This window comes from Schistocerca piceifrons, chromosome 2, assembly GCF_021461385.2.
Source record: "Schistocerca piceifrons isolate TAMUIC-IGC-003096 chromosome 2, iqSchPice1.1, whole genome shotgun sequence".
In the NCBI taxonomy this organism is placed as follows: domain Eukaryota; kingdom Metazoa; phylum Arthropoda; class Insecta; order Orthoptera; family Acrididae; genus Schistocerca; species Schistocerca piceifrons.
In genome coordinates this window covers 692,184,307-692,199,864 of record NC_060139.1, presented here as the reverse complement: position 1 = coordinate 692,199,864, position 15,558 = coordinate 692,184,307, and positions in this window count along the sequence as shown.

Here is a 15,558-nt window from a genome sequence, read left to right as displayed (position 1 = left end):
ATTATCAAATTTAACAGTAGCCCAGTGTTCACTCAAACACAAAAAATCAACCCCATTTTCTATTCCAAGATTATTGACAATACGTTCCTTATTCCTCACTCCTTGAATGTTAAGATAGCATATTTTAAGATCAGTGTACCATTATTATTAAATCTCCTGCACTATTTACCTTATGGGCTTCTTCTCCTTGCTGCCTTCGACTAAAAAATCGTTTAGATGGAGAGGGGGAACTGTTTTTCACTTACCCACAACGCTTGACACTGCTACTGCTCGTTGAACTCTCTTCCCTTCTTCATTTTCATGTCTTATTTCAAGTGACAGAGATAGTAATTTTTTCAAACCCTTCAGTGAACAGAACTTATGCAGAGCCACGTCTGCACAGTCATTATTCTTGTAATACAGGCTAACAAGCAGAGCGCGATCCTGTATTGAGGCAGTCATGTCGAACGTCGCAGACGCGAAATGAGAAACGCCGAGTGGCCGGCGTGTTTATACCAACTTCAATGGGTCGTGCGCATGACCAGGTGTTTTCATTTACGTATTCTGACACATGCAGCACCATCTATTGATCAATTTTCACACTATTTTTTTTTTCTTCTACCGTAAGTTATTCCACTCCTCCGATAATATTCCGTTGCAATTTGACGTCGTTCTGACCAGTGGTGTCATTTCTATTGTCTTTTGAAAGTTTAACTATAATTATATTCACCCTGTATGTTGCTGGCAAGAGTTCTTTTGGAAATGCAAATCCCTAAATTCCAACAGCGACTCTTCCATATATTCATTATCACTTCCCTTTAAGAACTTCACTTTCGCTCATAATATAGTTCCAAAGGCGTTTGGCGAATGTCATTGGCCAACACTCCTTGTGTCTCATTCATTCTCCTCTAGGATATCCTAACGGTGTGATGTCTCTCTCACCCATTCCACACAGCCTATACCATAGTGGGTTCCATTGCCTTGTTCCACCAGTTCTCCATTGGAAACTGACACATGCATACACTGCCTGTGTTCACCAATACATTGCAATTCTTTTTTCCTACTATTCCCCTGATTGCAAAATCTATCTCTGCATACGACTAAGTGGTATCTAAGTTTACTGGAAATGCAGATAGGTGCACCTTGATTCCCTTTGGCGTTTATCATCTACCACTTTCCCGGTAACCTATCTCTGAAACTACTGTTCCCACTATGCTAACCTCTGCTTCTACTTCCACTGACCTGAGGCTGGTGACATTTCTTCTGTACATGCCCAATCCATAACACCTTTTATTCACTGAAGACAGTGTCTGTGTAGCTTGCAATCCGGTTGACATGTTAATTTCCTTGCCAGTCTGACAGCTGCAAGCAAATCCTTTGGAACCCCTGTTTGTAGTCTCGACATCTCTAAAGTTAATCCTCTTAAAAATGCATCAAATACGCGTTGCCAGCCTTCCATAAAGTTAGTTCATTCACCAAAGCGTTCTGCTGAAAATTAGATACCATTGCTTTTCCGTATTCTATCCGAAATTTTTCTAGCGATGCCACATGCCAGTTCATTAACATTCCCAATATATGGGCATTTACGTACTGGCGCCATAAGGGAGGTGAGAATAATGCGGATTATTTCGAGGTGTGTGATTGGCGGATACTTTCACCATCAGCAATTCACAGGTCTAAGTTTGCACCTCCACGACCTCTCGTTATGATTACCTCTCAAACATTCAAAATTGATTAATATATTAACTCTCCTTCTAACAGAGTGATATTTACCGCTTGTTTCTTGAATAAAAGGGAGCGCCATTCATCGCCGTGTTTGAGAATGCAATATAATATGGTCATAAATAATGTCGCCGTTACATCTGAAAATCGCAGGCTGTGGTGCATTCAGCTATCATTTTCGTTGTGAACACTTTAGAAATCAAAGAAACTGCCTCCCTTTCCAGCAGATATATTGTAAACACTTTTACACAAATTCACATAACTGTCCTTCACACACACAACACATCCACCCAGAATCACAGACGGGAAGTGATAGATACTTGAAACATGAGAAATTTGATATCAGTTTAAGGAAACATGAGAATACAAATATATGTTCGTCTTTCTTTTCGTACATATCTCTTTTTGCCATGGGCATGTTTATGTTGCATCTGTTGCATAGTATTTCGATATTCATTCAATGACTTATGCTTTATGAGTAAAACAAAACAAAATCTATTACAACTGCCCCCTAATGTATGCTGGCGTTATCCATGATTTCTGGACGACATTATATAGCAGTGGTGCATTTTACAAACATACCTAATATAAATAATCAAATTTCATATGAAAGTACCACTTAAATTATTTTTTTGCCTGGCTGGGGATCACACCAATTATTTATGGCCAAGTTTATATTTTATTTGTACATCGCACATGTCAGTTTTATTTATACTGCAATTAGTTTACACGAAATTTACAAAACTTTTGCTCCATTATTGGGGCTTGACCGCTGCCCATAGTTTCTGCAGCCACAAATCCACATGTTAAGTGGTGTTCTTTGTGCACATGCCTTGTGGTACCATCAGTGCATCTACAGAGAACAGTTCAGCTTTAGGTCTGTAACTTTGTAGATGATGACGAACTGCAAGTTGTTGTAGTGTCCAGAGGGTAACTCCATAGAATGAGTGCATGTTGATACATGTTTGGTTAAAAAGTTCAATGCCATGATGGACAAGCCAGAAAGTTCCGACCACGTTTATATAGAATACGTCATCCATCATATATTTCAGTGTCCTAAATGATTTTCCAGGTAAGTCCACAAATGTTTTAATTCCACTAGCATAGTAAAGTTTGCCGTCCAACAAAGGACGCTTAGAATGTTTTCATCATTGTAGGTACACACAAGTTTGATCACTGTTTCACACAAGTGTGTCTCCTTCATTTAACACATGATAAATATGTGATATGTCTATTGAAGTTCCCTTTCGTTTCACATATGTTAAACACCCTTTTCATATACATTTTTCCTTACATATCTTTATACAGGTCCATAAAATTTTACATGACTTACATAAAGAAATTAAAACATGATGTAAATACGCTCTTATAACCACACATACATGTCCTTTTAAAATTAGCTGGCATGTGAGGTCTAATATATTTCACTAATATGCAAGTTTATATGTGAATTTGTCATATCATTTTCGATGTTTGCATGACAATATTTTAGTATGAGTTAATAACATTTAAAAAGTCATTTTCACCTTCAAAAGTCGTGAGGCAACGTTGCAGTGATAAGTTATTTCATATTAATTCTCATACATAACTTATGTTTAAAACTTTTATGATGAGCTAGTACTTCCTTTCAGTTATAAACTTATGATGTAATCTTTATTTACATGAATAATTTGCAAAACATGTTTATGTCAGGATGGAAAAAATATATCTGCAATCTGATGACATGTTTGAACTACTACATCATCTCATTTAACTCAAGCGTTTCTAATTGAAGATAACTAACGAAAGTAAAACAGAACTTCACTGTCACGTTTCCAGCACAAACAAGCAAAACTGTGCTTAGCCACACCTCTCTCAATTCTACCAGGATGTGGTGTACAAATCTACAGGGACTTATGATAAAGAATGTTGAAATCCATCATTTACACATCACGCAATGATTGAGAAAATTCTCTGTGAACGATTCTTTGTGTTTTTCAACAAACTATTTATTCAGTGTTTGCAGTGCTATTGATAAAATTCTTACATCATTGTGTCATATAAGTTTATTAATGTCATTTCCTTATAAGTACTTGTAATGATTGTACTTCCATGTACTAAATTTATACTTTTTGCTGTAGCGTATAGCTGCTGTGTAAACTATAAAATGTGTATGTGTAAATACTTTACAATGAAAATTGTGTCAAAAGAAATGTTTGTGGAAAGACATTCAGATGAGCTATAATCATGTGTAATTGTGACTTGGAACTCTTGTATTTGGTGTTCATATGTGACACTAGCATTCTTCAATGTACAGTCCAACACCTTATTTTTATCCTTCAGTAGTACAAGACTCCATTTCATAACATTTTGCTTCCTTTAACTTCTTTATATTCACACATAACATTCACACTGTCACATTCATACACAAATCTATATATAAATATTACTCATATTGCTGCATGGCCTGTTTCTTTTGGTACCAGCTATGTAAATTCTTTTTCTTCTCATCACACAGATGCATCCTTGCATCGTTCCCTGTAAAAAAAATTAATATTAACTTATAAAGTAAGTACATAGTTGCTCTAAGGCCAACTAATCTATCATTCACACTTATCATATATATATATATATATATATATATATATATATATATATATATATATATATATATATATATACAGGGTTATTACAAATGATTGGAGCGATTTCACAGCTCTACAATAACTTTATTATTTGAGATATTTTCACAATGCTATGCACACACATACAAAAACTCAAAAAGTTTTTTTAGGTATTCACAAATGTTTGATATGTGCCCCTTTAGTGATTCGGCAGACATCAAGCCGATAATCAAGTTCCTCCCACACTCGGCGCAGCATGTCCCCATCAATGAGTTCAAAAGCATCGTTGATGCGAGCTTGCAGTTCTGGCACGTTTCTTGGTAGAGGAGGTTTAAACACTGAATCTTTCACATAACCCCACAGAAAGAAATCACATGGGGTTAAGTCGGGAGAGTGTGGAGGCCATGACATGAATTGCTGATCATGATCTCCACCACGACTGATCCATCGGTTTTCCAATCTCCTGTTTAAGAAATGCCGAACATCATGATGGAAGTGTGGTGGAGCACCATCCTGTTGAAAGATGAAGTCGGCGCTGTCGGTCTCCAGTTGTGGCATGAACCAATTTTCCAGCATGTCCAGATACACGTGTCCTGTGGCGTTTTTTTCGCAGAAGGAAAAGGGCCGTAAACTTTAAACCGTGAGATTGCACAAAACACGTTACCTTTTGGTGAATTGCGAATTTGCTGCACGAATGCGTGAGGATTCTCTACCCCCCAGATTCGCACATTGTGTCTGTTCACTTCACCATTAAGAAAAAATGTTGCTTCATCACTGAAAACAAGTTTTGCACTGAACGCATCCTCTTCCATGAGCTGTTGCAACCGCGCCGAAAATTCAAAGCGTTTGACTTTGTCATCGGGTGTCAGGGCTTGTAGCAATTGTAAACGGTAAGGCTTCTGCTTTAGCCTTTTCCGTAAGATTTTCCAAACCGTCGGCTGTGGTACGTTTAGCTCCCTGCTTGCTTTAATTGTCTACTTCCGTGGGCTACGCATGAAACTTGCCCGCACGCGTTCAACAGTTTCTTCGCTCACTGCAGGCTGACCCGTTGATTTCCCCTTACACAGGCATCCAGAAGCTTTAAACTGCGCATACCATCGCCGAATGGAGTTAGCAGTTGGTGGATCTTTGTTGAACTTCGTCCTGAAGTGTCGTTGCACTGTTATGACTGACTGATGTGAGTGCATTTCAAGCACGACATACGCTTTCTCGGCTCCTGTCGCCATTTTGTCTCACTGTGTTCTCGAGCGCTCTGGCGGCAGAAACCTGAAGTGCGGCTTCAGCCGAACAAAACTTTATGAGTTTTTCTACGTATCTGTAGTGTGTCGTGACCATACGTCAATGAATGGAGCTACAGTGAATTTATGAAATCGCTTCAATCATTTGTAATAGCCCTGTATATATATTATTGGTGTTTTGCCCTTAAAGAGCGCATTTGGACTCAACTACATGGCCAGTTTCTTTTGCTGCCTTCCTTGCTGCCCAAACTTCCCTCATTTGCTCGCTGTGTTTCTGTTTCTGGTCCTCTGTCTATGCTTCTTGTCGGCTTTGTGTCTTCGGCTTCATCTTGATTGCCTTTTTGGTTGTCAATATTTCTTCCATCTTCCAGCTGTGATCTTGTTGCTTGCGTTCTTCGGTCCATTTTATGCCTGTTCGTTTGTCACATTGTATCTCATGTAGTTTACTTTTCTTAATGATGTTTCTGAATTTTATTCTGTCATTTATTGTGTCTGCTGTTATGTTGAGTTGGTTCAGGTCGTTTTCTACCTCTGCCACCCATTTGTTGTTTCTAGTGGTTACACAGTCAAAGATCTGTTTGGTCAGCCTGTGTGATGGCATTCAGTATAGTTGTCCATAGAATTGTAGTCTGCGTTTTCTAATCTTTTCTGTGATTCTCTCCGTATGTTTATATAGTTCCTCTGTAGGTTTCTTGATCCATATTCCATTGTTGTTAGTTGCGCCAAATATTTTCCTAAGTATTTTCCGTTCTACTTTTTCTAATTGTCTGATACGTGTGTGCCCTAGGGTTAGTGTGGCCTCTGCTGCATATAGTGCCTCGGGGAGCACCATGGTGTCGTAGTGGCGTAATTTGGCTTTTTGTGAGATAGACTTCTTGTTGTAATGATTCCCCACTACTTTGTGTGCCTTGTCCAGTTTAGTCTTTCTTTCTTCGTTTGAGTCTCTGTTATGTCCACTCATTTGTAGTGTTTCACTGAGGTATTTGAAGTTTGCCATTTTGTAAATCGTGTCATACTTTGTGTTCAGAGATGAGAGTTTCTTTGTGCTCATAAACTGTGTCTTTTCGTAAGAGATCTGTAGTCCAGTTTTGGAAGCGATTTCGTGCAGTTTTTCAATAGCGTCTTTTGTTTCCTTTATATCTTTCGTGACAATCGCCAAATCGTCTGCAAAAGCCAGGCATTTAATCTGTAGGTTTCCTAAGGTTATCGCCCGTTGTGATGTTTCCCATTCCTTTATTACCTTATCTAACACCAGATTGAAAAGGAGAGGCCATCGCCTTGTCGGACACCTGTGCGAATTTCAAAGGGCTCTGATAGTTCCCCACAGAACTTTACTTTGGAGGTCGTGTTGGTTAAAGTTTGATCTATGATAGCCCGTGTTTTGTTGTCTACTTTGTATTCTGCTAGAATTTTGAAAAGAGGTTTCCAGTCGATAGAGTCGTACGCCTTTTTTAAGTCAACAAAGGTAATGATCATGTTCTGTGTGTGTTGTAAAATCATTTTCAGATTCCAAATTTGTTCTGCACAAGACCGCCATTTACGGAAGCCTGCTTGGTATTCCCCCAATCAAGTGGTCGGTCTGGCATTCTAGTCTGTTCAGTAAAGCTTTAGAGAGGATCTTGTATGTGACCAGTAGTAGGGATATTCCTCTTTAGTTGTTTGGGTCAGTCTTGTCACCTTTTTTGTGTAGTGGGTGTATCAGGGCAGTTTTCCAGTCGTCAGGAATTTTCATAGTCTTCCAGAAGTCTTCCAAGATCCTATGGATGTCTTTGGTGAGTTCTGGGTCTTGTAACTTCCAGATTTCCATGATGATGCCGTCTTCTCCTGGTCCTCTACGATTCTTGAGTGACTTGATTATTTCTTTAACTTCTTCTAGAGTTGGAGGTTCACTATCTGGATTGTATGTGCTCGTTTCTGTCATCATTTCTTCCATAGGGGGGTCCGTGTTGAGCAGTTTTTCAAAGTACTTTGCCAGAATGTCACAATTGTTTTTGGTATTGGTTTCTAGGGTTCCATCCGGTCTTCTGAAGCACAAGTTCGGTAATTGATATCCAGTCATATTTACTCTGAACGTTCTGTAGAAGTTTCTTGTATTGTTCTTTATAAAGTCCGATTCGATCTCCGTCAGTCGCCGTTTATCATACTGTCGTTTTTCACTGCGAATGATTTTGCTTGATTGTTTCTGTGTTTTCAAGAAGTTCATCCAATTCTCTTGGGATTTATGGCTACTAAATTTTTTCGATGCAATGATTCGTTGTTCAATAGCTTGGTCACATGTGTGGTTCCACCAATTGTGTTACCTTGTGCGTGGTGCTTGTGCTAGTTTTATAGCCTCTCGGATTCTTTGTGAAAGTTGTGTCCAGTCTGTCGTTTTCTCCATTTTAATTTTGTGTAATATTTGTGTCTGGTTTAAAGTAAGGTATTCTGGATCTGATCTAACAATTTTGTTCTTCTGGAGCTTTTTCTTGGGCAAAAGACGAATCCTGATCTGTAGTAGGTGGTGGTCTGAGTCGAAGTAGCCTTTACGTGTGTCTATGTTCAAAATTTCTTTTTGTGAGTCTTTCTGGACTATTACATGGTCGATTTGTAATTCTTGCTTTCCGCTGGGGAATTTCCATGTGGTAAGTTTTAGTGTTATACACACACACACACACACACACACACACACACACACACACATATATATATATATATATATATATATATATATATATATAATGCAAATGTTTTTAATTCATTATTTTCTGATTGATTCTCAGATTTCAACCTTTCTTAGTGAGACTGCAAATATTAATAGCATGTCTATCATTTTACCTTACTTTTTCAATCTCTTTCATATTCATACAATAAGTGCACATAAAAGTAGTAAGTATCTACCTAGATAAGGTACAGTGTCATTATCCCCTCTTGCAACTTATTCAGAGTGTGAGCATGTTTCTAGAGTTATTCATTCTTTCATGGTATATACAGATTTCCTATACTGTAGCGCTTAATTTATTTTGTATATAGCCATAATGTAGATTGTGTGTATATTGTAAAGAATAACCTAGTAGCAGTAGGACAACAGAGGCATCAGCAGGTTACCTACATCAGGGGCAAGTATACATTCAAGGGCAAACCTATCGTTCTCTTTTGACTGACAGGTCCTTAACCTATTGCTTGGATTATGACCACCTGGGGATAATTTGTCCTCAGAAACCTGCCTCTAACCATCCCCCTCCTCCTATCAACCTCTCTGGAAGCCTCCAACCCTCCCACACACCTTCAGGCTGAGTTATTCGAATAGCCCCTCCCACTCTATCAATTTGATTGACTAATTAATTAAATTGATCAATTAATTAACCCCTCACCCTCTGGTAAATCCCTCAACCCGCCCTCCCAAACTCCCACCTGGGAACTGGCGGGGCTGTGCTGGAGAGGAGGGATCTCATGACAAGAAATTCAACCACACAGCAAAGGGTATATCGTTTATTTATAAAATTCATTTTTCAGGGGTTGGATCTCTCTTGCTAATCATTCTTTGCTGTTTGGGAAGATGCAGGAATTGTAAAATACATCGAAAAGAATTAATTAATTCGATCGCTTTTTCTTATTCCCATCGCACAAGGAATACCATCATGAAACATTCATCACATGTAATTACACTGTTAAAAGTCTTTAGATCGTGAAGCACGGACCGTTCGCTGTCATCCAAGAGAAGGCACTAAGCCAGCTCGGGACCCCACAGCCGATGTCACGTTGGCTGCCACAGAGCCAGTTGCCTCGTGCGCTGCATAGCGACACGTCCGTCAGTGGCCGCAGCTCGCCGCAGAATGAACAGGCGACCAGAAGGAGTCTTCCTGGTTGAACTGAAGAGCACGTCCAGCACAAAGACTGGATCAGTGGAAGAAGGTGGTATTTCCAGAGTGTGCCAGAAACCGCATGCGAAAGTGTGTGAAATCCGTGGCTGGCAGACCAGCACCAACTTCTTGTGTGTGCTCAGACCAGCGATCATCAGCAGGGGGGGGGGACGGGGGAGGGGACGGGGGGGGGGGGGAGAACGTGCCACACTCCTACTGGCACCCTGAGTGTAATGGTGGGTGCATGTGCTACTGGTTTACTTGGGGAAAAAAATGAAGTGATCAGTTGCATCAGGTGGCAAATGCCCGAGGCATCCAGAATTACCAGATAAGCATATATTTAATTTCATAGCGTGAGATCGGAATTCACAGTGTATATTTTAGTAAAACGTTTTGCAGTATCAAGTCACTGCATATTCAGATTTCGAAATAGATTTTCGTAAAAACAGCATAGTATCAAACCTTCATGCTTTCAGATTTCGAAGTTAAGAAAAGTTTTGTAGCATGTGTGTTCAGATTTAGGCGTAAATTTTTTATCTTATTATTTCAGCATAAAACCACGAAATCGCGGAAGAGTTGGAGGCAGAGGTCCAACACTGGCAGTAGCAGCAATATTGTCATAAGTAGTATACATATATTTTTCTTCTTATATGTAATATGTTGCTATTATTTAGCGGTCACACAACGAGTCTTTGCTGTTGTACATGCTTACGTGTACAATAATCCATAAATGTTACTTTTTCATAAGAAGTTTGTATAAGAGTATTGGGGATAGGCCAATAGAGCCCCAAAAAACCGTTATCCAAGATGGCGGCGATACGTCATCCAAGATGGCGGCGATGACATCACTCAAGAAGGCGGATTTTGGCGGGAAGTTTCAATTTTGGTGGGAAAGTGCCAGGCCCCCCTCGCCCAGAAAAATAGCGCAAAGTTCAAATTCCAGCATGATAATGCACCACACCTCACTTATCTCTACTAGGCAAAGAAAATGGCGGGAAAGAATTACTTGTCTTTATTATTTAAGCAATTTCAAGGATATGTGTTTGTCACTAGTTCTGGACCCCAACTGGCTTAGTTGATATCGCCGTCACCAGAGGACGCCAATGTGATGTCAGGTGATAACACTCGTAGTGTTATTCAAGATGGCGGTACCCAGTCTGTTCACAACGAGCCTCAGAGCCCAACTGGCTTAGTTTATATCGATGCCACCAGAGGGCGCTCTCCTGACGTCAGATCATGACGCAAGTACTGGTGTTCAAGATGACTTCACCCAGTGTGTTCAATGCGAGCTCCAGAGCCCAACTGACTTAGTTCATATTGTGACCATCAGAGGGCGCTACCGTGAAGTCGCGTGATGACACAAGATCCTCCGCTCTATCTCGCGCCACACCACTGGCCCGCGGGCGTCTGACCACTTATGTCACACACCCTCGGCCGCAACCTCAATACACACACTGGACATAGCCTTCTGCAAATATGCTACTAAAGTAACACCCGCATCACGCATCTAACCTATCAATTACCAAAGCACTTAATTCCATTTCAATTTTAATCATATTCAGTAAGTCAATTTACAATTTCAATATTCAATGATCAAATGAGAAGTTCCTCATTTTCCCACTATCAGCACGGTGTTCATTCATGACCTAGCACTCCCCCACCCCTCGAATGCTGCACTCCTATTGGCAACTGCATTAGTCACGTGATTCGACTTCGTAGAACCTAGGACTTGGAATCAATTTTCACCAATACAGCGCCCACCTGGATTTGAAATCAAATAATTAAATTTTCCACCAAGATCCTCAACCCAGCACCACACCCCCTTACTCGCCTATGTTAGTGGGCAAACGTCCTCCAAGATGGTGTGGCGAAATGACGGGAAAACAGATCTGAACACAAGTCGTTATTTTGCAGTCCATGTCTTCACCATTACATTTATTGTCCAATTGACATAGTACACATTACTGCCATCAGATCGTACTGTCATCCCTCCTATGACCTAATCCCAGATAGTGGTCTGTAGGGGCGAGAATTATACTAAAATAACTGAGGCTGCGCTACGTTGCTGGGGAGTGTAAGGAAGCAGTCCAATCTATTTACTTTCGAACATTTTATTTAGAGATCGAATATATTTGTCACACTGAGGCAAAACACTCTCCATTTTATCCTTGCGCTCATAATACACACTCTGCAGACAAGCAGAAAACTAATTTACGCAAATAATTTACACAGTGTAAACCACAGTAATTTTACAATACAATATATAGACATTTTAGACAAACAGTGCAGTTATCTTTTATATCTGTACAGCACCCGAAAAAATTTTGTCTACAGATCATCAAACATATACCAGACTCGCAAGAATATTGGAGCATGAAACCGATCACCATTCCAGCGATATATCACTGAGTACCTTGTCGATCCAGTAAACATATAGTTCACATCACCCATCATACAAAATCACCCCTTTTACATCAATGAACCAAAGTCACTCTCAGAACTGTTCCACAAATTCGCGATCGTTTTCCCTCGACACAAATGCGTTACTGTCTCTGCATCCTTGCCATCTCGCTTTTCTATGCACATCTCCAAACTTGGGGATTACAAGAACACACGTATGTTCGCCATAATAGTATACCATTTTCGCTAAACATCTCGATATCAAGTACACAGCAGTAGCCTCCCAATAGCTAACGCAACATAATTCCCGACATATAGACTCGAAATCATTTCTCTACAAACACGAAACTTTAGCTACGTGGAGCGTCCTCTGAACCACTGAGTAATTATAAACAAACATATGAAAAATCATATTTACATCCGCGAATACCGATCTCGCTGATCTAACATACTCCAAATCGTCCATATAATTTACAAGTGAACTAAGGTCCTTCTCAAGTCTAGAGAACAGGCAAACGTATCTTCCACACATATCTTCCACACACTACATTCGATCTTCTCTCAACTAAATAAAGACGCGAAATGTGCAGAAACAGTCAACCAAACAATTTGCTTGGGAAGGAATAACACTCCATCGCAATCATACCATTTTCTCAAAGTTCCACTTGATCACGTAAGGAGCCCAACACAAACTAAGTATTAGTTCGCTATTTGGCCGTCTAGACAAGGACAAAGGCAACTCATATACATGCCTACAATCCAACGGACCCCTACATACACACGGATGCTGTTGTTAACAGGAAACGTGAATCATTACCACCAGGGACTATTCATACACGGATTGATTCCGGAAAACCGGTCGCATATATGTTTACAATTATACTTACAATTAAATGTTACAATCGTGGTCTCAACTGAACGGTATTCGGCAATGAGCCAAGTTTGGGAAATACACTCGGTTGACCGCTGTGGCTCTGGAAATACCTGTACCTTCCTTACGACCAGAGATACTCTGCCATTCGCTATCGCAGTACTCCAAGTAAAATCCATACCCTCCCTGCAATAGGACATAGACATTTCGTTTACACAAACACATATACATTATAAACCTTAGAACCCAGAACGAGCGGTTACGTCGTGATCGCATGGACAAATCTGACATAAAATCGATAGAATTGCGAAAAATGTCTAGGGAATATGAATAAATTGATCAAATATACACCGAAATGTGGGGAAATTGAGGAAATATTTGTGTATGTTCCGGATCGCGCCGAACAGTTTGTACATGGGATAAAGTATGCGCCAACAAAAGGAATGCGAGAAAACGTTGACATCGAAACGAAGGGGAATCAGGGAGGTGGTCATTTTTATCCCATTGAGTCAGTATTACACTGTATATTTATTAAGGTATTAGTGACACAAGCGAGTTGACTACTGTATTTGGTGCTTTTGAGGAGTACGGAGATCGGTTCACCTCTAAACTTCCTTGCATCTGCGTTATAGGATAACAGAGAGTGGAGGGGTTGATCGACAGAGAAAGGGCTATAACGAGGTACGATTAAAAGGTTGACTAATTCATTCTAGAGAAGGAGAAGTTGGTGCAGGTAAATTTTTTTTCCAGTGTTCTAACCGGATGCATGAGTCACGTGACACAGCCTGCATTCTACTCGTATACAGCTACGTGTTTAGTATGTGGCTTGAAGTAGTGTCTACTTGCAATGGTTAACGGTAAACCTTTCGGTCATCAGAAGACTTCCATCAGATGTGTGATGAAACTTGACACATTCCTCTAAACGAATTTTGATTTTATGCGATCCCCCTGTCGCATCTTGTGTGTAAAATCGAGACTTCAGGGTCATAACTAACTTAGCGGTAAGAGCTTGTGATTCGCTGCAATCCATGTGTACACATTTGCCCGACTGATGTGCTGTTTACAGAGTCAGTGATGGAATGAGTTGTGATTTTCACATGTCGGACGCTGCTGGTAAGCGTTTATCTGTTTCCTTGTAGGATGTATTCCCCGCTACTAACATCCATGCCGGCATCGTATAATTTCTGAACCGTGATCGGATGTGAACAGTGGACATTATACATCTCCGCAAAACTATATTGTGTTCGTATCATGCAACGCAAATGTTTTACGATTCAATAAGATAGTTCAGCATAGAGAAACCAGGAAGAAGGATATGTCGGAAACGTATGCGATCTGACATTATAGCCAGTTTTTAAGTGCAGAACGTTGTAGTCATAGGAGTGCGTGTGTTTATGTCCTCTCTCTCTTGCCAATACCTTCTTGGTATCGATCCTAGACTCTAGAACAATACTTTAGAATTGATAGCTTGGATGATTTAAGTAAAAATGTATCGAACTCCATTCGTCTGGAATTCGATTGCATATAAAAATCAGTCGGTTCTTGTTCTTCTTAACTGTATGCTGTTACATGACGGCAGTTTGAGATCTTTTACTATACAACAGTAAGGAGTGCTTAACTCCTTGACATGGCCACATCTCGAGAAATCTCATGCACTTGGATTGGTTAGGACTCGGAAAGCTTTATTCATACACAGGACGTGCAGTGTAATGGTCTTCTTCTGATCGGTTGCATGTTAATTCGGTAATGGTGCTGCAGGGCGGGTTGGTCAATGACAGTGTGAGGATGGTCTTTTAGCCTAAGACGGCGAGAATGCACTGTGACTCCCACACGCAGAGAGATGGATCGTAAATTAAGTACTATACTCGAGGTCTTATAAATATGTAGAGCGCCGTCTGGTATACTTTGATGATTAATGTGTTCGAGAATTAACTGTGAATGGGCGTGCTGAGCAGTCATACGTCCATGTTCGTAATGATACTTGCAAATAGAGAAGAGATTGTTTAGCTATGATACTGAAATTGAGGAAACATGCTGTCACATGATTGGACAGTGTTGGATTTAATGTAAATTTCTTCGCGCTATGAAGTGTGTTGCTTAATATTACAGTACATCAGCGGTGTCTTTTCCATCACATCCGTGCATTGGTGCGCTGATGGTTATCACATAATGATTGAGTGAGATCCCTTGTTTGAGTTGGGGAAGAAGTTTTGTGGATGGGTGACAATTTCTGGGGGTTGCTAGCAGCTAAACAGTGATCGCGTACATGAGTGCAAAATTAGGAATAACTCGAAATAGGAACGCGGAGCCATCATCTATTCCGTCACTCTGACATACGAGTTTAAATGTAGAGGTCGTCAATCACTTTTGGACAGTAGTTTGGAAACTCTCCACGACGCTGCCAAACTGTTCTAGTTTCCTTTTACATGTTGTAATTGTCTTTTATTTAAAAATCATCCAGTGTTATGCTATTCGCCATAAGAATATGATTTACACCATGCGGTGTCTAGTTTTCTGTGAGAGGTCGTGGATCAGAGCGTCTTAATGTCAGTTTAAAATGTGACACAGACCTCGAAGGCGTGGTAGAAAACGAAATGTTTGACAATGTACAAAAGCACGCTAGAAAACAGTGTTTGAATCAGGACCAGAGGGAGCGTGTCCTACGATAATTCGCTTAGAGTGTAGGTGATAAAACTTTAAAGTGGTCTCTGCGATGCCTGTATATTTAATATGATCGTGTCCACATAGGCAGCTGCAGTTTGAGGTGTGGGACTTGGTGAACTGTTAGGAGTTCCTGGATGGCTACACGCTACGCTATTCTGCGGAAGTATTGTGAAATTTCTTTCTTCGCGCTGGAGGCCGACCACAGCTATACATCACTGCGCCCGCATCAATGCCTAGGTGAC